This window comes from Protopterus annectens, chromosome 2.part1 (assembly GCF_019279795.1).
Source record: "Protopterus annectens isolate FY-2018-M chromosome 2.part1, PAN1.0, whole genome shotgun sequence".
Taxonomy (NCBI): domain Eukaryota; kingdom Metazoa; phylum Chordata; order Ceratodontiformes; family Protopteridae; genus Protopterus; species Protopterus annectens.
The window spans coordinates 870,721,702-870,745,423 of NC_056729.1; the positions used below are offsets into that span (position 1 = coordinate 870,721,702).

Genomic DNA, 23,722 nt, shown 5'->3' on the forward strand with positions numbered 1-23,722 from the left:
TAAGTCAGGGATCTTAGTATTTTCTCCTAAGATAGAAGTCATGCATGAAAGGATTACAGAAAAGGATACATTGACAGTGTCATAAAATTACACAATCAACATAATGCATGTGAAACAGCAAGACGTCTGACAGAACTAATCATGGTGTGGTGGTTGTCCACCACCTGGAAAAAAGTTGGTAAAGGATTCGAGACCTGCAGAACCCAAACATTATTGTCTGGCATTGACCCATTAGAGTAAATTGTTAACCAGCATCTTCTTGCAGTACAGGGTACAATTCCTTCAGCCTCCATAAACTACACTATCACCCTGAGCAATTCACTTAACTGGACAATGCTCTGGAGCTCAGTGGCATCCTGGACTATAAGCAACTACATATAAACCATTGAACTAGGGGACACAAGCAGATTGTGTGTGCGTTTGTGTGTGTATGTCCGTGTACGTACTTACTGGAGACCATGGGTGAAAAGCTCCAGCAAATTCTATTTAAAACAAACAAGAGAAAAATTAAGATTTACAAAAAGTTACACTAGAATGAAAATATTTCTAAAAAGCCATACACAATGACTGTGTATCAGATATTTATAGTACATAAAAGTATAGAATTATTACATGTATGATGACAGAAAGAATTAAAACTAAATACAAGATGTCTACATATTAAGGTTATATGTCAGATGTTAGAAAATAGGGAGATTCAGAAAACGTTTTTAAGGGTAAAATAGTATAATGTCTCAGTTGAGAGTAAATGTCTTGTGACTTAGGAATGTTATGAAATTAGTCAGTTAGTTCTGGTGAGTAAAGTGGGTGACTGATACGGTATAATGGTGTAAGACTGAAAAGTGGGAAGAAATGCTGTCTTGCCGAGTACTGCAGTGTAGGGGGAGAAGAGAATAAAAAGTCATTTTTTGACAAGTATGGGGACAACTTCTAGGTATTATTTCACCTTTAATGAAACAAGGAATTAAAACAATATAGAATTTTCATGTGCAAATAGGCATGAGACACATGCTACAATTTCAGCAGGAGTCTGGATGAAGCTTCCTGTCATTAAACTGAGCTCAACTTTCAGAAGTACAGTTTTAAATGCTCAGAAGATGACCTCACTGACCTTGTTTGCTTTTAAATGCACATGTGCTTGACTGTAAAATCAAATAGAATGCACATAAACTTAAGGTGTGCTGGGTTTAAACAGATTTCACTCACCTTTCTTCCTTAAGTATCAAGTGTCTTACAGGGTTTCTGCTTTTTATTGGGTGAGATGCAGAAATGTTTTATTTTTAAGAAATTTGTTACATAATTTTTTTTACCAAAGCAGATGTATAACTGTTATGGACAGAGAGTGCTGAAAATGTCTTTTCCCTTTACTGCATAAATAACAGCTTTCCAACTATTGTCATGTTATGAATAATGGAAGTTTCTCTCTTTTTTTTTTTTTTTAATTACTAAAAATTTGACATACTGATATGGTAGTGGCAATTTAAACTCAAATCTTGAGGATACTGTTGGCTGTTTTGAAGAGATAAACCTGAATTTTAACCAAGGTGATGGGTCTTCATAACAGAGCAATGACTAAGAATAGCAAAGACGGACTAGAAATGTTAATTCTGCTGTAGGACTACTGAAATTGGAAAGCCTTTTAAATCTCTAATACAACTTTATTCATTACTTATTAATACTTGAGTGAAATGTTTAAGACAGTTCACATTTCTCCAGATGCCTGTCTGTATTCTTTTGCTTATATTCTGAATCTACTGAGTTATACCTATCATTTTATCATATTTCACAACTGCATGAATTCCACTGAGGTCCCTTGAGCTCACTGGTCCATAGTGCAGTACTATATTTTTATACTCATCATTATATGACAATTCATGGATTACTGCAGGTTTTTAATCCATAAATAATAATCCATATTTTAATCCATAACCTTTCTCCTGAAGAGACTCACATCAAGGGTAAAGTAACATGATTTACTAGAGCGTCTTTGCTTCAAAGTAATGCAGGTAGGTCATTGATTTGAAGAAACGATACAGACCGAGGAGGAAGCATTAGGCATAGAGTGGGTCTGCAAACACTTATACATATATATACATATATATATATATATATATATATATATATATATATGTGTGTGTGTGTATATATATATATATATATATATATATATATATATATATATATATATAAAAAACACACACACACCTACCTTTTTTGGACTTGGAGGAAAGTAAACTACAGTCAGAACTTAAAGTTGAAAACTTTAATCGTCGCTTTCATAACATACAAAGCTTAAAATTTTGAGTGCTTTCATTCATTCATGTTATAAATCGAACTTCATCAGAAATAAAAGAAATTTAACAGTTACAAATGATATAAAGAACTTTGGATGGGGGAGTAACCTTTTTTACCCTTCCTGTTCCATTTTCCATTTTAGAATGCTTTTTACGTTTAAATTACCATTTAAGCCAGGGGGAGTGTCTGCTTGCAGTTTAATTTGCCATCTGAGTTCTTTCAGTTTGAGCTGGGGGGTTGCAATCTCCCCACAAACTAGAAATTTTTTTATAATACAATAAAGTTGAATTCTTTGCACTGAGGGCTACCCAAATTGTGCTTTGCTAATGAATTTTTAAGGTCACTCTTTCTCAGTGCCAGACAGTGTTCCTTAATGCGATCACTCAACTTCCTGATGGTTTCCCCTATGTAGAATGAATCACACTGAACACAAACAGCAAGATAAGCTAATTTAATTACAGTCATAGCTTTCTTGAAAGGAAATTCTGAAACTGGGGGATCTCAAAGTGAAAGATGTACCTATGGCTATGTATTTGCAGCATATGCATCTGCCACAGCAATACATTCCTGGAGTAGAGGTGGAGGTTTTAGTGTTATGGGAGATCCCGGAGTCAAATAGTAGCTTATGAGATTATGTTTTCTTATAGCCAAAGACAGGGGAGAGTTCTAAGGCCTTGGCCAATTCATCACTACTATTAATGATCTCCAAGTTCCTACTAAGGATGTCCCTTAGGACCTGTTAGTCTAGGGAGATCGGGAGGGGGTATCTGGTGTTCTCCTTAATGTTAGATTGCCTAGTGTTAACGAAGCCATGTTTTAGGATAGTGGGTATCTGCTATACCTATTGTCCATCACTTCTTTGAGAATCTGATTAATTAAAACCTCTGGATAATTTTTTTCTACAAAAAGCTGATTCATGTACTGGCTTTCTTTAACAAATGTGCTGTCTTCACTAACTATGCGGCTTAACCTTACGAATTGCCCTTACGCTACATTACTCTTCATAAATAAGGGGTGGTGGCTGGTGAAATCCAGATAGTTTTTCCAAAAGGTACTCTTTCTGTGGATTGTATAAGCAAACTTATTGGTCCCAGGGTCTCAGAAAAGGGTAATATCAAGAAAATTAACTACATTATCTATACCTGAAGTCAAGAAACCCTATGCTTTGACTCACTCTGGTGAGAAACAATTCCAGCTCAATTTGTAACCCTCTCCACAGGAAAAAGATATTGTCTATGTAACGTTTATACAGACTAACAAATTCAAAGCCTTCAAGTCTGGAGAGAATGTCTGCTTTCCAGTAGCTGAGCACCAAACTGGCGTAAGCCGGTGCCATTTTGGCACCCATGACTACTCCTTGTAGTTGTTGATAAATCGTGCCATTGCAAGAAAAAAAGTTATTTTCCAGTACTAGTTTCAATAATGTTACATAGCCTTGAATTCTGCGGTGGGGTTTGAGTGTGTTTCATCAGATAATTTCTGATAGAATCTAAGCTCTCCTGGTGCAGGATGCTAGTGTAAAGGGCCACAATATCAAGAGTGACCATGATGCACTGACCTGTGAAAGCTGTGCTTTTGTAGATTGCATTAATGAATTCACAGGAGTCCATAAGATAGAACTGGGAACTTTGTACTAGTGGGTTAAGAAAGAAATCAAGAAGTGCTGCAATATACTCAATTTTTGTTTTTTAGATGCTACAATCCATCTAAGGGGGGATCAATTGGGATTTTGTGTGTTTTAGGAATCCCAAACATTCTCCCAATAAGAGGAGTATTTACTGACATACATTCTACTTCCCATTCTGTGATAAGTCTCTTACTGTATAGTTCAAAAATAATCTTATCTATTTCCAAGAAATTTTGAGTGAGTTTCGGGGGGGGGGGGCTACTCTGTAATTATCCATACTGGATAGGGCTTCTTTCATTTTTCTGACATAGTTGCTTATCTCCATAAGGACTATGCCTGCATAATCCTGATATGTGGGTTTTTTTTAAGCTGCTGAAGAGCCTTTTTCTCTGGTGCAGAGAGATTGAACCACATGGAATGTGGTTTCTTGTTAAGAGCGGCCCTTTTTCACAAACTCTTGAAAAATATTGAGGGACTGGTTAAGAGGAGGATTAAAAGTGCTTTTCTTCCTAAGGGGGCAGGACCTTTGCTATCTGAAACTGACTCAATACTGCTGGCCTGGTTAGTAACTTCAACAGAAGAATAATGTGACCTAACAGGATGGTGGTTAACACTTTGTAACACTGCAGTTTCATTGTCTTCTATAAAGTTCTCCTGAAATCTAGAAACCTGACTAGCACCAAAGGAAAGATCATTAAACTCTACACTATAGAACATAAAGCTTTTTTAAAGTTAACGTTTCTACAAAACAAATTTAAATCAATAATAACATCAGTAACAGATGCTCTTTGGGTTGATATAACATTGAGATCTTTTTCTAAAATGGCACAACTATGATGATCTAATTGCAAGTCCATAAGGTTGAAAATGTCTAAGGGGCGAGCAGATAAGTTTAAATGTGCTAGAACTATCTCAGTCCTCGAGACCAACCCCTGACTCTTCCCCTTCCTCTCCTCCATCATCTCCGTCTGGGAGTCTCTGTGATTGCCTGTTTTTTCAGCAGGTTGAGGGATAAAAAATGATTTTGGTTATTAACATTCATGGAGCTGTAGGGTTGATGATTTCTTGTGCCGTGTTCCTGGGAGGATGAATCATTTCTTCAGTTGAGTTTCAAGTCATGCCTTCTATAGAGCCTTCAGCTTGGTGGCTTGTGAGGTTACTTCGCTGTGGTGTTGAATAAACCAGTGTCATTCTTAATCCTGTTGGTGAAAGTGGGGCTTTGTCCTTTTGGAAAACAGTGCAAGTGACTTGTGGGGTAGGATGCCTTGTTTTTAAGCCATTACATTTGTTGAGATGAAGTGGGTAGGCAGCTTTCTGCCTATATTGTTCCAAGTCATGGGCTAACTTCTTTCCCTTTTTCTGGATAAGGAAAGCTACATGTCTGGAAACGTTTGCGTTGATCCCCATCCATTCAGACTTAACCACTTGGAAATAGGGATGCCCAAGGATAGAGTCACTGAGTGCTTTAATTTTTGTAATAAAATTCTCATTCTTTACCAATAATGGACTATTAAAGTTTGGAGGACTTTATCACCAGCATCATTAAAAATCTGACAAAGTGACTGATAAATATCACTGTTTTGGTCAATGCCATTGGGGAATTTGCTGAATCTCAGCCCTTGCGGAACAATATCATTGTCAACATAACTGGTGAGGTAAAATACATCATATTCGATACTTTTGTAATTAGAAACAAGTTTTTCAAGGTTAAAGATATTTACAGTTACCAGAGATAGCTATCTTTGAAACAGATCTGAGTAACAAGTTAGATGTAATGGAGTGAATGTTGTCTTCTTGCCAAGCCAGAAAAGGATCGTTACTGTTGGGTGTAAGAATCGCATCCAAAAAATTATTTTTTCCTATGTAGCCTTGAGGATGCTGGTCTGCTGTATCTGTAGGTGTTGGGTTCGATATTAGTCTGCTGTTAGCTCCATAAGATCAAAATCTCTTCAGGATGTCATGTGTTCTTTCTAATACATCGTTAAATGACTGTACAGCTGAGGCCATTCCAAATGGTAATCTGTAGTTAGAGAGACTGAGGAGATCTTGGCTACCATCGTGGTACGAGTTCCCTTGTAAATTCCTGGTAAATATACACATATAATGATGGGTCCCCTACAGAATTTCGAAGCTTAAAACTTCAAAATTCATATAATCGAAGATCATATGACCAAAGTTTTAAAACTTCGAAATCCTGAACGTAGATGGACATATAGCATGCAATGAGAGATTTCACTTTTCCTCACTGTAGTGCGATCTCGGAGTTGGTATATTTATGTAGCGGGGGTGTGGGGGTGCAGGGGGGCTTGCCTGCTTTTTTAAGGGGGGGGTCTTAATTTTGAGATTCCAAGATCTCGAGGTTCTGAATTTGATATTCTGAACCTCGGGATTTTGGTATTTCAAAATTAAGAAGTGAATTCATAATGATGGATGTGTGTATGTATGGGTCTCAAAATAGCCATCTGAATGGTCATGTACATGCCTCTCAACTATCCAGATTTTCGCAGAAAGTCCAGATTTTTGGATCATATTTTTGGTCTGATCCTCATAAAATGTGTGCTTTTATGGCAAATTATTAAGAAATGATGTTTATTTCTTTTATTCATTTATTGGTACTAAATAATGACATACATTTCAGTTTCTGACTTCAGATCCTTCAAAAAATGCAGGCTAACACAAATTATTTTATTCTAGCAACTTTCTAAGTTTCAAAGGGTAATATTTAAAATCTGTCCCATTTTGCGTCTTTGTCCTTCATTATGTTAGGCTTTGTCCAGATTTTTATGCTAAGAGTTTAGACAGTATGGTTCCATATTATATATTAGCTAGCTATAAAAATCTCTCTATGGCCCAAGAAAGCCCAACTGCTATCTACAGGAACTAGAATCATTCAGTATTAAACCCAATACCATTTTCATGGGTGATCTAAACTATCCAACTAGAGACTAGGAAGTCTACACCACCACTAGTGTATAAGCACAAAGATTCCTTAAATTTGTCAATACAAATGCCCCAGAACAAATAAGTAGAGTGTCCACTAGGTGGGAATAATGCAGCCGGTTTTGTCCTTACTAATACGCGATTATCTTGCATGGTTACTTGTGTATCTTCATCACTTATTAGGCCTGACCATAAAGCAGTCCCTTTCAAAATAAAATTGAAACCAGAGATCCCTTCCACCCAAGGTACTTTTAGAAATTCCTTTAAGACAAAATACCAACACCGAAGTGATATTGGCAAGCTTCACATTCCCTCCAAACCCTGTTAACAGCTCTGAATATGTGGAAATGTACACCATTACATTATACCAGCATGTAAACAGCTTCACAGATGCAGCTGTACCCTGCAGGATCAAGCACAGAGCAAACTCCAGAAATAAACCCACAAGGTGGAACAATAACATCAACAAGCTTTACAATAAAAGGAAAAGAGTTTTTGACCAAAGTAAGAAGAGCAATTCCCAGAACATTAGAGCTGAGGTCAATGAAATAAAACTCAGTAGCTTAACTCATTCCCTCCAGTGCAGCTCTTTTGAGTGTGTACCTTTAACTCTCAGTGGGTGTGGCTTGAGATTTTAAAAAATGAAGCTATCACTTTACAGTTGTAACAAATACTGCTTGACAGTGTCAAAAGAGCACCCTGCAATACCAGGCTACAAATCTTACCACACTTTTCAGCCACAAAACCAGGACCGAAACACTAAAGGTAGAATGTCCATATTCATCAAGGATATTAACACCACCAGGCTACTTGTCCAACACAATGCGTCTGAAATTCTCCAGGTGCAACTAACACTAGGTAAGACTGCAATCCAAATTGTAGCTTGTTACAGATCCCCCACCATACCCAAAGATTCTCACTACACCTTTCTAAACATACTGGAAAATATTAAGATACAACCAAACACCCTAATACTGGGTGATTTCAACTACCCTGTCTTTAACTGGGAAAACTACTCGTGTACCAACACCTTTGCCCAATGGTGTTTGGAATTCATAAATTCCAATGCCCTGGATCAACTAATCCAAAGTACTACCAGGGGCTCCAATATCCTAGACCTGGTCATTACCAACATGGGAAATCGATGTTCCACACCTATGGTCACCCCCCTCATTGGTCAGGTCTGACCATAAGCTAATCACCCTTGACATTCACATCCCTCCCCCACCCCCCAGTAAGGAAACTTCTGTAAAAAAAACTTCTCCAAAGCCAACTTCATGCTACTCAAGTAAGAAGTGACAAACTTCATGACACCCATGCAGACGGGAACTGAAAGTTCAACTGCTGAATCCTACACTAAGACAATGTACGAGCACATCCACTCGTGCATGAATCGTGCAATCTCAAATAGAACCAAGATACTCTTCTCAAAAAAAAGGAAGCCAATCTGGTGGTCCCCTGCCATAAACACACTTTACAACAAAAGGAAGAAACTGTTGCCAAAATTAAGAAAATCCCAGGATGCAAAAAACTCCCTTACTAGCCTCAGTAAGAAGCTGAGATTCCTCATAAACTCCTCCAAAGCTAGTTATGAAAATAAAATTGCCAAAGATTCCAAACACAACCACAAGGCATTCTATAGTTATGTCAAGAATCTAAATGGCAATGCTGAGATCTGCTCTGAGCTACAACAGAATGGCATTAAATATACTGATCCCAAGGATATTGTCAATATCCTGGCAGATCGATTCAGTGCCAACTTCACTCCCCTCTCACCCCCTGAAGGGCCCATCTCAATACCAAAAGATTGTCAAATTCCGGTAATAATGGCCACGCAGGTAAAAATCCCACTCTCCAAAGCTAAGAATACAGCATCCATGGGACCAGATGATATCTCGGGCTGTGTACTACATAAACTACAAAATGAAATGGCACCTTCCCTAAGTGTCATGTTTAATCATAGCCTCACCTCAGGCTTCATGCCCACTGAGTGGCGCACAGCTGCAGTTATCCCACTTCACAAGGAGAGATCCACCTTGGCTCCTGGGAACTATTACCCCATTAGTCTGACGAGCCTGATCTGCAAGGCAATGGAATGCATTATCATGGAACTTATAAAAAAAAACATTGGCAACCTTAAAACACTGGATCCCACTCAGTTTGTGTTCGTGAAGGGCTGATATTGTCTCCTGAACCTGACTGACTTCTATGAGTCAGTTTCTAGAGCTATGGATGAGGGTAAGGTGGTCCACACAGCCTATCTGGACCTCATCAAGGCCTTCAACACCATCCCCCACTCTGTAATCATAGATAAACTTACTAATCTGGGCATTAATCCCTACCTCACTCGATGGGTTGCCAACTGGCTTACTGACAGAGCCTAAAATGTAAAAGTAGCCGACTCCAAATCCAGCTCCAGACAAGTGACAAGTGGAGTACCTCAGGGTTCAGTCCTGGGACTGCTTTTGTTTGGCATCTGCTTCTCTGAAGTACAGGACAACACTAAGGGACTCTGGCTAACAAAGTTTGCAGATGACTGCAAATTGGGAGCCATTATTGAATCTCCAAATGATGTGGATGTTCTACAAAAGGACCTTACAGAAACAGATGCTTGGTGCCAGAGCCATGGACTCAAGCTCAATGCCAAGAAATGTATAGTTATCCTCTTTGGGAAAAAACATGTACCCATGAATTACCACATAGGTGGCAGTACACTAAACACCAAGTGTGTGATAAGAGACTTAGGGACACAGGTGGACAGTGGTCTTACCTTCGATAACCATATTGCCACAACAGTCAGGAAATCCTTCTATGTGGAACACCTCATCACTAAGGGCTTTTCATCCAGAAAAATGAGGTCATTGTCCCACTGTACTCATCCCTCATTATACCCATTATAGAGTACAACGCCCCATTTGGTATGTACCTCTCAAGACATTTGCGTCAACTGGAATGTCCGCAGAAATACCTCACTAAAAGAATCACAGGCCTAAAGCAGATGTCCTATGCTGAATGCCTAAAAAAACTCCAGCTATACTCAGTTGCATATCATCTACTCAGAGGCAATCTGTGCTTACCATACAAGGCCATGTCAATCCCAAAGCTGTTGGGCAGGCTACACTTAAAGAAATCTCAATCCCTCAAAACCACACGCTCCAAGGATCTAAACCTTGTCATCACAATGAACAAAACATGCTGAAGGGACAGGTTCCTGACCCAGAGACTCCCCAGACTCAGGGATAGACTGCCCATACATGTCAAGCAGAGCACCTCTTTGGCACTCTTCAAAAGGAACCTTGACGATTGGATGGGAGATAGGAAATTCACCCCAGGGATCATGTCAGTCACCCTGCTAGACAGAGGTCCAGGGAAGTAAACACTGTGGGAAGAAATAGGCAGGGAATTGTTATGGCTAGGCTTATACAGGCCCTAGGGACGATAGCCTAGTACCAGCCTATGAACTAATTTTATTTGCAATCACGTATGCTTTAAGATGAAATATTCTGATACCTTGTATTTAGAATGGCTTTGGAAGTATTAATGCAAATATGAACTAGCAGTATTTGATACCTAGAGGCACAATAAGAGGTAACTTCACAAATGCCCAGAGGCACATTCAGCTGTAATGTCCACCAATGCCAATTATGAGTCAAAAATAGCTACTCAATCTAAAGACAAGTCACAAGACATATTTTTAGTTATGTTTGTAATCTCAAAAGCACAAATAAGCAATGCGCTGAGCTTATTGTGAACAATGATATTTAAACTGAGGCTGAAGACATAGCAAATATACTGGATGATAAATTTAGCTCTAAATTTAACCACTCAAGCTATAACTGAAACTGGCTTGCTTCCAGCTAACACACAAGACTGAAATTATAAGTGCTATCAAAGAGAGGAAAATACTGAATCAACCTTCATGTCACTCACTGGATCATCAGCTGGTTCACAGATAGGACTCATGAAATCAGGGAAGTGACCTCCACAAAGAGGTCAGTCGCTAGTGCAGTCCCCAGGATTTTGTGCTGGGACCCCTCCTGTTTGGCATCTGAAATAAAAGCCCATACCAAAGGGCTCTTGCTATGTTTTTGAGGATGACTACAAGCTAGTAGCAGTGATTGAATTCCCAAATGACTTAGCCATCCTGCAGGAAGGTTTGTCCCAAATAAATACCTGGTGCCATAATCATGGACTGATACTAAATGTATTATTGTATCCTTTGGGAGGTTCGCTCTAGAGAAGCCAAATAAGGGTCCAAGACCTGGAACAACGAAGTTAGTTGAAAAAAGACTTTAATCACAAACCAGCCAAGCAGACTTTAACGCTGTAATGCAAAACTGCGTTTTTGAATATCTTCATCAGAAACCAAAACGTATATCCTACATCATACAAATACTCTCCTTTTATAACCTACATAATAAAACAATCAATCAATACAATAAAACAATTAAACAATTACTTTGTGTCATTGCCCACAGTAACTCATGTTGGGAAGACTGGTATTAATTACATTTTATCAAAAAATACTTATTTTAAAAAACATTTTTTTAAAAAATGAATTTATAAATATTTAATACATATAAAGTTATAATACATATAAAATTACTTATAAATAATACCAACAATCAATTACAAATAAATATACTATATGAATTAAAATGAGTTAAATAAATCATGTGTTTGACACCATCTAATGGACAAAGATGGAATTGTAAGTCATAACTTCGCTGCCCTTAGTTTAAGAACAGGGAGGAGGGAAACCATATCATTGAGACCAGGATTCATGTTGGCCTCTAGTATGATCTGCCAATAGAGTTCCCTATATTCCAGCTTAGTTTCCCACATACCACCCCTAGCCTCCTTGGGAACCACTTCTAAAACAAAAAAGAGGAAGGAGGCCTGTTGGCAAATCTGTGTATGTCAAAATAATGCATTGTTGCCATTGCATTTTTTAATTTCATAAAGATGTTCATAAATTCTAGACTTTAACTTCCTTTCTGTCTTTCCCACATAAAAGGAATGACAGAGTTGACAAATAGCAATGTACACAACTCCATTGGTGTTACAATTGGAATATGTGTTACCAAAAATCTGCCTCTCTCTACTGGGAAGGTGGATACTGGTACTATTAGCAATGTACTGACACTGCGAACAGAAACCACACTTAAATGTTCCAACCTTACCTGTTCTAGTCTTGTGATTCGAACTATCCCCAAATTCAAACAAATTCTTGAAATTAAAATCTTAAAATTTAACTCATTTTAATTCATATAGTATATTTATTTGTAATTGATTGTTGGTATTATTTATAAGTAATTTTATATGTATTATAACTTTATATGTATTAAATATTTACAAATTCATTTTTTTAAAAAAATGTTTTTTAAAATAAGTATTTTTTGATAAAATGTAATTAATACCAGTCTTCCCAAGATGAGTTACTGTGGGCAATGACACAAAGTAATTGTTTAGTTGTTTTATTGTATTGATTGATTGTTTTATTATGTAGGTTATAAAAGGAGAGTATTTGTATGATGTAGGATATACGTTTTGGTTTCTGATGAAGATATTTGAAAACGCAGTTTTGCATTACAGCGTTAAAGTGTGCTTGGCTGGTTTGTGATTAAAGCCTTTTTTCAACTAACTTCATTGTTCCAGGTCTTGGACCCTTATTTGGCTTCTCTAGAGTGAATTTTGTTTGGTTGTTGGTTTTGTGTTTTTCGCTCTTCATCTCCCTTGTGGTTCATTGTTACTCTTGAGATGGCACAGGCGCCAGGGGTAGAGACTGACAATGAATTTTCTACTAATGAAAGAGGGGAACTGAGGAAGGTTATTGGTCAGCTCTCCCAGTTGGTGGAGCTGTTGACTCCCTTGTGCAATTCAGTTGTTTCCATTGTTTCCAGCAGAGCGGGTTTGTCTGCAACTACTTGTACTCAGAACAACGGTCCTTCCACCAGTGTATCTAATCGGATTAATGGTGACGATCATTTCAATGCCCTTTTGGGCTCAACGGACCGTGATTTGGACAATTTTCCTAACCTATTACACTCCAATTCTTCTGGTGAGCGTGAAGTGCTAGACGGACACTCTGCAGTTCCCAAAAAACAAAAAGCATCTAGGAATCAAGGTGACTTTTCTGTAAACAGAATTTCTGTTGACTATAATGAATTTTTGGACAGACAATACAGTTTACATTTTTCTGAAACTGTTTCCTCACATTCAACGACTATCACACCTACTTACAGGGAAAATTTTGATTTACTATTTTTTTATATGGATAAATACAAGAGGTTAGGTTGTGATTCTACCTTTTTGACTGAATGTTTAAGTCAAAATATAGTTCTCAAGGGTTTACGGGTTTGCAAATACCCAAACAGGGTAGAGGAAGGGTCGGTTTTTCACAAAGAACTGGTCTAGATTTTTGATAAATGTGGTTTGGACATGGTGAGAGCTATTTTGGCAGAAAATGAAAGGGTTAGAACTTCCCTTCTAGACAAAATAAATACTGTTAATACCAGGATTGTTAATGATTTGTTATTTACTGTTGAATCTGAGAAGGCTTCATACTATAACATTTTTTCACAAATAGACAAGGAATGTATTCACAATATGAAAAGAAAGGTGGGTAAATTGGAGAGGGACATCAGGGAATATCGGCAAGGGACAGCTTATCCTAAACCTAAGGCATACAATACCTATTGGTCAAATATTAGTAGGCAGGATTTACATACAGTGGTTGAAGAGGGAAATTTGAAGAATTTGCAGGATGTTTTTACAAACAGCCATCAAGATATCCCTTTAGCCTATCCCACCCCTCCCAAGGAGGTCAGACAGGATACGCAATCAGAATCCAGTGTTTTACAATTACAGGACCAACAGGAGGACTTAACACCTTTACTATCCAGTAATAACATTACACAGTGGGGTAATATTTTTGAGTATAAAAATTACAAAATTTTTAATTATAGTAATCAGGATATTGATTTGGAGTATTTTAATTTACTCTCAAAAGGTTTTAAATTTATTCCTATTAGAAAAATGAGTATTCCCAGAGCTATTGTAGATTTAAAACTTTTTTTAAGGAAACAAAATTTGTCCTTAATGTTTCAAGATACTAATTCTAAATCTTGTGACCCGTCTATTCTGAAGAAAGAAAGTACCATGAACCCTCCACTCCCCAGCTTAAAAATCTAGAAAAGTTATTAGAAAAAGAGATCAGAAATACTATCAATGAGCACAGGATAGCTTCTAATTTAACCAAGAATGAAAATCAACTATTGAATTTCTTAAAAAACAACAAGACAATAAGAATTATGCAACCTGATAAAGGGGGTGGAATGGTTCTCATGGATTCTATTTTATATGAGTCTAAGATGAAGGATTGTTTACTTGATACTTCCAAGCATTCTAGAGCCTCGATTTATGAGGTCAACATTGCCAAATCAAAAATCAGTCTTTTAATTAATGACTTGTTGTTAGAAGGTTCTATAGACTTGGACGTATTCAATTTTTTGAACAATCAAAATCCTAGAGCACCTTCAGTTTTTGGAATACCAAAGGTACATAAAGACTTTGATGACCCTCCATTACGTCTTATAGTCTCCTCTGAGGGTTCCACGACAACCCCTTTAGCTAAGTTTATTGATGTGAAATTGAAGGACTTGGCTAATCAGGGTCATACAGTTCTAAAGGATTCATGGGACTTCTTGAGACAGGTTAAACCTAACCTCTATTCCTCAGAGATTATTGTTGTGACTCTTGATATTGTGGACCTGTTGGTTCCATTCCACACGAAACTGGTTTAGTGTGGCTTGAGGATAGTATGAGAGAGAATGGTGGTCTTTCACCTGATGACTTTAGAACATGTCTTTTGTTAATGGAAGTTATCCTGAAAAATAACTTTATGTCTTTCAAAGTTGAATTTTATAAACAAGAAAGAGGTGTAGCTATGGGGGGCAAATGTGCCCCCTCCTATGCTAATATAGTTTTGTCATGGTGGGAACACTTATTTGTTAATTGTGAATATGTTAAGTCCTGGATTTTTTATAAATGCTTCCTGGATAACATTTGTATTTTTTGGATAGATTCCCAGGAAAAATTTTTCGAATTTTTGGCCTATCTCAGGAGCACAACTAATTTTCTGGACTTCACTTATAATTTAAACAAACATGAATGTATCTACTTAGATGTTTCTTTAACCAAGTCTAATAATTCCTTTAAATCTAAAATTCATCGGAAAAATACTTTTTCGAATTCCTATTTACATTTCACGAGCGGTCACTCCTTTTTTCAGAAAAAGAATCTTCTTAAGGGGCAACTGGTGAGGTCTAGTCGCATGACCTCTGACGATTTAGATTTTGTCAATGATGCTGGATTTATTATGGAATTGTTTAGAGAGAGGGGGTATCAAGAAAAGTTGGTTAGTGGGTTGTTTCAGGAGGTACTGGAGGGAAGAAAGGGTAGATTTGCACCAATCTTGGGTCTGGAAGAAGTTAGTCCTACAATCAACAAGAATGTCCTGAATTGCTGGGAAAAAGCATATGTTATGGATTATACTGGAGACTCGGATATTATCAAACAGACTATTACAAGATAATGGGATAGGTTTAAACAGTTTACTGATTTGGAACACATATACAAGGAACCATTAAAATTTACATACAAGAAAGATTTTAATTTCAAGAATTTGTTTGAATTTGGGGGTAGTTCGAATCACAAGACTAGAACAGGTAAGGTTGGAACATTTAAGTGTGGTTTCTGTTCGCAATGTCAGTACATTGCTAATAGTACCAGTATCCACCTTCCCAGTAGAGACAGGCAGATTTTTGGTAACACATATTCCAATTGTAACGCCAATGGAGTTGTGTACATTGCTATTTGTCAACTCTGTCATTCCTTTTATGTGGGAAAGACAGAAAGGAAGTTAAAGTCTAGAATTTATAAACATCTTTATGAAATTAAAAAATGTAATGGCAACAATGCATTATTTCGACATACACAGATTTGCCAACAGGCCTCCTTCCTCTTTTTTGTTTTAGAAGTGGTTCCCAAAGATGCTAGGGGTGGTATGTGGGAAACTAAGCTGGAATATAGGGAACTCTATTGGCAGATCATACTAGAGGCCAACATGAATACTGGTCTCAATTATATGGTTTCCCTCCTCCCTGTTCTTAAACTAAGGGCAGCGAAGTTATGACTTACAATTCCATCTTTGTCCATTAGATGGTGTCAAACACATGATTTATTTAACTCATTTTAATTCATATAGTATATTTATTTGTAATTGATTGTTGGTATTATTTATAAGTAATATTATATGTATTATAACTTTATATGTATTAAACATTTATAAATTCATTTTTTAAAAAAATGCTTTTTAAAATAAGTATTTTTTGATAAAATGTAATTAATACCAGTCTTCCCAAGATGAGTTACTGTGGGCAATGACACAAAGTAATTGTTTTATTGTATTGATTGATTGTTTTATTATGTAGGTTATAAAAGGAAAGTATTTGTATGATGTAGGATATACGTTTTGGTTTCTGATGAAGATATTCGAAAACGCAGTTTTGCATTACAGCGTTAAAGTGTGCTTGGCTGGTTTGTGATTAAAGCCTTTTTTCAACTAACTTCGTTGTTCCAGGCCTTGGACCCTTATTTGGCTTTTCTAGAGCGAATTTTGTTTGGTTGTGGGTTTTGTGTTTTTCGCTCTTCATCTCCCTTGTGGTTCATCGTTTGGGAAGTACCAGATTGCTCAGTGGTTAAGGTCTTCGCCTCCCATGCACAAGGTGCAAGGTTCAATCCTAACCACAGACCAATGCCTGTTTGGAGTTTCTGTGTTCTCCCAGTGTCTCCTTGGGGTTTCTCCCATGTTTGAAAAACATCCTGAGTGTTTCCATCTCAAACTCACCAATGAATGGAGCTGTGGACAACAGCACAGACTCTACATGGCGCCCTATAGGGGGAAGAGTTGTACAGCCTAACCTCTTTGGGCATCTCCTGTGGTGCACAGTATCCCCAAGATAGGAGAGATCACAGACTGCATGCCATGGCAGGGTTAGCCACTCAACAGTGTAAAATATGGCGACAGGTGATTCAGTCATGTTGACTAATGTCACCAAAAATAGGCAATGGGAAGTTACCAGTGATAAGTGGGCTGAGGACCCAGAATACTCTGACCCACACCCAGGAACATTGCTAATAGTGGGAGGGGTATACGTGCCCCTATTGGCCAATGTGTGCCCACCATAAAGCCCAGAAGCCCTAGGTCAATAAGCTACTGGCTAGCCAGTGTCTAGTTGCTCAGCCTGGGTTACCTGGGTTAGCTCTGTTGAGAGAAAGCTGGACGTAAATCCAAATAACCTGCCAAACATGAACAGAGAATTGTTACGCTTAATATAGGTTCACTGACAGGACACAGCTTGGAAGTGGATGACATGATCTGGAGGAGGCTGGACATCCTATGTATCCAAGAGACAAGATGGAAAGGCAGTGCAGCAAAGCCACTTGGCTTGGGATCCAGAGTCTACTACTCAGGTGGAGGGCAGGCTAGAACTGGTGTAGGAATTGTGGTGATAGAGAGGCTTCAGAAGGCAGTAAGGGATATCATCAGAATTAATGACAGACTCATGGCAGTCAGACTCCAGTGTAATGATAGGGCACAGTATTCATAATTTCAGCCTATGCCCCACAGCAGGGTTGTGATAGTGAGGAAAAAGAGAGCATTCAGACAGCAGTTGTAGGACCTACTAGATAAAGCAGGAGAATATGAATTGGTGTTGATACTGGGTGACTTGAATGCACATATTGGGACAGACAGAATACAATATGAGGACTGCCTGGGTCTAAATGGGTGGGGCAACAGGAATAAAGAAGGAGAAGCCATTCTAGACTTCTGTCTGGCAAATGGCTTGATAGTAGCCCACACATGGTTCAAAAAGAGAGAGAATCACAAGATCACATACAATAGTAGTCATCATGCAACTCAGGTAGACTACATCCTAGCAAGGAAAAGACACTGGGGTAGAATCCATGATTGCAAAGTCATCCCCAGTGAAACAGTCAGCCACCAACATAAACCACTAGTTGCAACAATCAGCTGAAGCAGTGGTCAGGGAAGGCTCTAAGGTCAATAGAGACCAGGCTGAAGACCTGGAAGTTGACTAGAGAGAAAGCACAACAGTTCAAGGAATTACTCGGGGCTCTAGCACCCCAAGAAGAGGATGAAATAGGTGGAGTTGAAGAAGAATGGCAGCACCTAAAAACAACATGTGTTAGTTCTACAGAAAAAATATGTGGCTGAGCCAGGTATGGAAATAAGGTACATAAGGAAAGCTGGTGGTGGAATGCAGAAGTCTAGGAAGTCATCAAAAGAAAGAAGTGCAGGAAGAAGTAGGAGACAGAAAAGACTGACCAGACTAGGAAGGACTACTGGTTGGCTAACAAAGAATCTAAGAAAGAGGTTGCAATAACATAGAAGAATAGATCATAGAATAGGGCATCAGAGGCACTGTGCCAACTTCTGGAAAGTGACTCAGTAAGGGGCACAAAGAAACTATATCAGTTTGCAAGGCAAAGACAGAAAGATAAAAAAGATAGTCAGACACCCTTCATAAGAGATGCCAGCAACAACCTGCTCACCAGCCCAGATGGCATCAAAGGCAGATGGAAGGAGTATTTCCAGCAGCTTCTGAATGAAGAAAACCACACAGAAGCTGAACTGCCCCAGAAACAGCCTACAATGAGAGAAGAAGAGGAGCCTACCCTAGAAGAAGTAAGAACAGCACTAAGGAAGATGAAGTCTGGGAAAGCAGCAGGCTCAGATGAGGTCACAGCAGATATGATAAAGATGCTGGGTGAGATAGGGGAGAAATTGCTCCTGAGGGTAATAATAGCAGTGTGGAGAGAAAGACATATCCCAGATGACTGGAGAATAAGCATACTGGAGAATAAGCTTACTTGTGCCAGTGTACAAGAACAAAGGGAACATCCACAACTGTGTGCAGTACATAAGGCATCAAACTCCTAGGTTCACAGATTAGTACTAGGCTAAGTGCCCTTGCGGGCCATTTTAAGCCTAGCCAATTACCTCGTGTGAGAATTAAACCCTACACCTTGTGTCTGTAAGGTAAACACCTTAACCATTATGCCAACTTCCCACCCTATTGCATGAAAGTTCTCGAGAAGGTGATTGATAAACGGATATGCAGAGTAGTAGAATGTAAGATGGGAGATGAGCAGTTTGGATTCATATCAGGTTGCAGCACAACTGACCCAATGTTTGCATTGAGACAGATACTTGAGAAGAAGCTAGAGATGAAGAGAGAGTCCAACTGGGCATTCCTAGATTTGGAGAAAGCATATGACAAAGTCCTAATATAGCTGCTCTGGGGAGTAATGTGGTGGTTTGAAGTCTCAGAAACATTGGTAGACTTAGTGCAGGCTATAAACAAGGACCCAATGACTCAAGTATGAATAGTGTTCTGCCTCACAAAGGGGTTCCCAGTGGGAGTGGGTGTACATCACGGTTCAGCTCTGAGCCCGCTGCTGTTCATACTGGTGATGGACTACATTAGCAAAAAGGTTGGAGGGGAGAGATCAACACAGCTGCCGTATGCAGGTGATGTGGCAGTGCAGGCAGACTCTGAGCTAGAACTTCAGCAAAGGATAGGAGAATGGAATGCAAATCTGAAGGCTCATGGGATGAAACTAAGCACAGATAAGACAGTGATAATGGCAGCAGATTGGGGAAATCAGAAGAAGCTGAGAATAGAGACAGATGGGAAGATAGTGGAACAGGTAAACAGCTTCAAGTATCTGGGAGGGGTGGTTGAGGAGAAGGGTAGTCTGAATGAAGAGGTCAAAGCTAGAACTAGAGGGGCTGCAGCCAACTGGCATAGAGTATCAGGTGTAGTATATGACAGAAGAATGCCAAAGAAGCTGAAAAGTAAGGTGTACAAGACAGTGGTGCGACCAGTACTACTGTATGGTACAGAAACCTGAGCAGTAACGGCAGTAACAGTTGAAGAAGCTAGAGGTGATAGAAATGAAGTGTCTGAGAAAGGTAGTAGGATGCACACTGTGGGACAGATGAAGAAATTAGGACATAAGAGCAGAAGCCAAAGTAGGTCCAATTGCAGAAAAGACCAAAGAGAACAGATTACGGTGGTTTGGGCACATGTGTAGAAAAGCAGAAGATAATCTGGTGAGGAAGATTTGGGACAGACAGAAGAAGGTAAGAGGAAGGAAGGACATCCAGCAAAGATGTGGATGGATTGTGTGAAAGAAGCTCTGTGACAGTCAGGCATGAGTGTTGAAGAAGGCAGGAGTGTGGCACTGAATTGAGAGAGTTGGCGACAATTAACATGATACCCTGACCCCATGTAGAAAACAATGGGAAAAAAGGGGGCTGATGATGAAGATGATCCTTTGGGAAGTAATCTACCCCAGGGAACTACCACACTGACAATAAGCCCCTAACAGCTGACACAGTTGTTCAGGATTTGGGAATTTATGTGGACAGTGACAACTTTTGTTCAACATGTATCCATTATAGTAAGGAATGTCATTCCAAATTGCACAGCTTATAAACAAAGGGACTGTGTCTAGATTTAGGGATGTCATTGTATCCATTTCTTAATCCTCATTAGACCAATCATTGAGTGTAATGCCACCTTTGGCATATAACTGGGCAGACACATGCAACAACTGGAAAACCTGCAGAGATACCATACTAAAAGGATCCAAGGCCTAAACATGTCCTACATTTTATGACTCCCTGTCACAATACCTGGGTATCCTATACACTGCTTAGAGGTGACCTCTGTCTGGCATACAAAGCATCCTCCAATCTAATACTGATGGATTCACTGCACATCAGTAAGTCAAATATCATCAGAAATACTCATTCTAGGGATTTAAACCTTTTCTGCAAGATCAACAGAATGGTTTGGAGGGACATGTATATCTTGCAGAAGATACCACTGCTATGTGGACTCCCCATTCATATAAAACAAGGTTCATCCTTGTCCATATTCAAGGACAATTTGGATCTATGGATGGGAAACACAAAAACTACCCCAGGACTGCCCCCTGTATGTCTAATGTATAGTGGCAGCATCTAAATTCTTTATCCCATGCATGGGTCTCCTCAAATTATCTGGTATGTTTCCAGAGATTCTCATGAGGGTTAATATACAATTATAGCCAAAAAGAATGAGGATGGCCAATCTGTAAACAAATGGCATACTTTAATACCAGCACTGAATGGGAAACTGACTAGGCTAAAAATGTCCTGCTAGCCTAGTACTTAACTACGAACCTATAATCTCATAGTCAGAGATCAAAGATATTTAACTGCATCCCACTCTACTCATGTTCAAATCTTTGTAAGGTCAAATTCATACAGTAGAAATAATGATATAGCTTTCTTCATATTTTCAACTGCTGTTTGTGATTTGCTTGCCACATTCCTTAAGAGTTCTACCTAAACAGGGCAGTTCAGAAATTCACTTGCGAACACTCCACTATTTGCTTCAAATCACAGTGGTCTGAGGAAACAGTAAGAAGGTTACTCAATGATAGCAGACAAATTCATTATAATAATCAAATCTGTTTACTTTTTCTTTCTTTTCCTTATGCAGAATTATTTTGTATGTACCAAACAAATCTTGTTTCTCAATTTGGTTCTCAGTAGGGGTGCATTCCATGCAGAGTTTACATGTCCTTCCTGTAATGACATATTTTTCCTTGTACTATAGTTTCTTTTCACATCTCAAAGATCATAGATTCCCCCAAGCTGCCCATAAGTGCGTTTTGTACATATATGTATTGGTGTTTGTACATATATGTATTGGCATGTGTATGCCTAAGCCAAATAACTGAATAGTGTCCTCTTGCAGACTACTGAGTAGATGGATAGGTTATGTCTCACTTATGGCATCTGCTTACCAATATTCAAAGATCTTCAATATCTAAACCTGAGACATGCTACAATAGAAATTGCAAAATTTGCAACTAATTCTAAATACTCGACCCAACACTGCATGGCTCTTAAATCACTGAAATGGCTACAACTACCAAACTCTCTCTCCTAATTGCAACTAATCACACCTCACAAAATGCTCTTTATACCCCTAGATTATCCTGCCCTGAGTTCTTCATTTAGCTACTACCACCCAAACAAGCCTCTTAGATCAGGGGATCAGAAACTCCCGCAGGTTCACAAACCTAACCTCCCACCTGGCTCAATTGCCAAAAACTGGAATGCTCTGCCTCTATCAGTTGGAACAACTCAAAATCCTATCTCTTTCAAAACTTCCCTTCACAATCATCTCAAGCAGGAAGTGTACATGCACCAAGCCCCCCTATATTATCCTCCTTACTTGATACTTTTGACTGTACAGATTATACTACTCTTATGGTTTTTACTCTATTTTGTACAAATTTATTCTTTGCAACTCAAATCTTGTAATTTAAACTGTTGAATTCATGTACTGAGGAGCTTTTCTCCTCGAGCCTCCACTAAAAATGGGTTCTCTATGGTCCAGTGGACTTTCCCAGTAAATAAAATACAAATAAATAAATAATTGAATGACACTGAACAAGACAATTGGGTATTGGAGTAATAACTTGGTTCCTTTCATCATATTGCCAGTTTACATTGTTTTATAATTTTTTTAGTTACTGACATGCTTTACTTTCTGCCTGTATATGTTTAATGATTAATGTTTCTTTTGACACTTATGAGCTGCTTTAACACACCTGACCCTGACTATTACAGGAACTCACCCTCATAAATCTCACATTTTACCTGGCTAAGAAATATTAAACTAGTGATTATTATTATATTGCAAAACCAGTAAACTCTGTAAACCATTTAGTATTACTCTGTGTACATATCAACAAGAACATATGTCTAAAAACAAAAATACATTATTCTATGGGAGAATATGGTTTACATCAGTAATAACTCCATCACTCATTCATTTGTAGAGGTAAGATCATTGTATCTTAATACTTCTTATTAAGAATGACCAGGGTGTCATTATCAAGTGGCTTGCTTAGAATTGCAGTCTGCAGAAGGAGACAGATGGCATTAAACTGTGGACAGCTGGATTAATATTATTACTACACACCCTTAACCTTTAGAATGAACCAACAGATATTAAAAGAGCACAGATTCCTGCTGGATCCTGAAAGATACCCCATGACAACAATAAACATGCATTTGAATGCAAATGCTTGGAAAATGAACCAAAAAATTGCCCTGAAAATCAAAATAGTTTTGAAAACCACTACTCTTGTTTTGTTCATAGGTTGGTACTAGGATATCGGGCCTAGGGCCTATTCAAGCCTAGCCATAACAATTCCCTGGCTATTTCTTCCCACAGTATTTATTTCCCTGTTTTTCTCAAAGTTTACTTTCTCTCAAGGTTCTGCATGGATCATACCCATTTTGTGAAAAAATTGAAACATGCTATGAAACTTAAACTTTATTCCTATCTCATATAAACTAGGCCTTAGTTTATACTCTATACAGGCTAGGAGCAATCCCATACCATAATGCTTCCATGAATTCCCAGTTATTTCACACCCATTCTGTAATTATCCATAAAATATAACACACAGGTCCAGATCCTAAGAGTTGGTATCAGTGTAGGTGACTTACTTTTATGTAAGGTCTATCTATAAAAAGGCTTACAAAAATGGACCATATTTCAAAAGGCCTACTCCCAGTTTAAGTAATTTTACTCCTGTTTATGATACAGGTTGAATAAATCAAGTTACAGTTACTGAACTGGGATAATAACACAGACTAACAATTGTGTGCTTGTTCTGGAGAATGTGATTTAATTTCCT

General features: G+C 38.3%; 1 protein-coding gene across 1 annotated transcript in view; it reads right to left on the reverse strand.

Annotated features, from left to right (window-relative positions):
* The window catches only part of GPM6A (glycoprotein M6A), a 1,151,487-nt gene that overhangs the window by 359,128 nt on the left and 768,637 nt on the right, over positions 1–23,722 (reverse strand). The window lies entirely within an intron of this gene.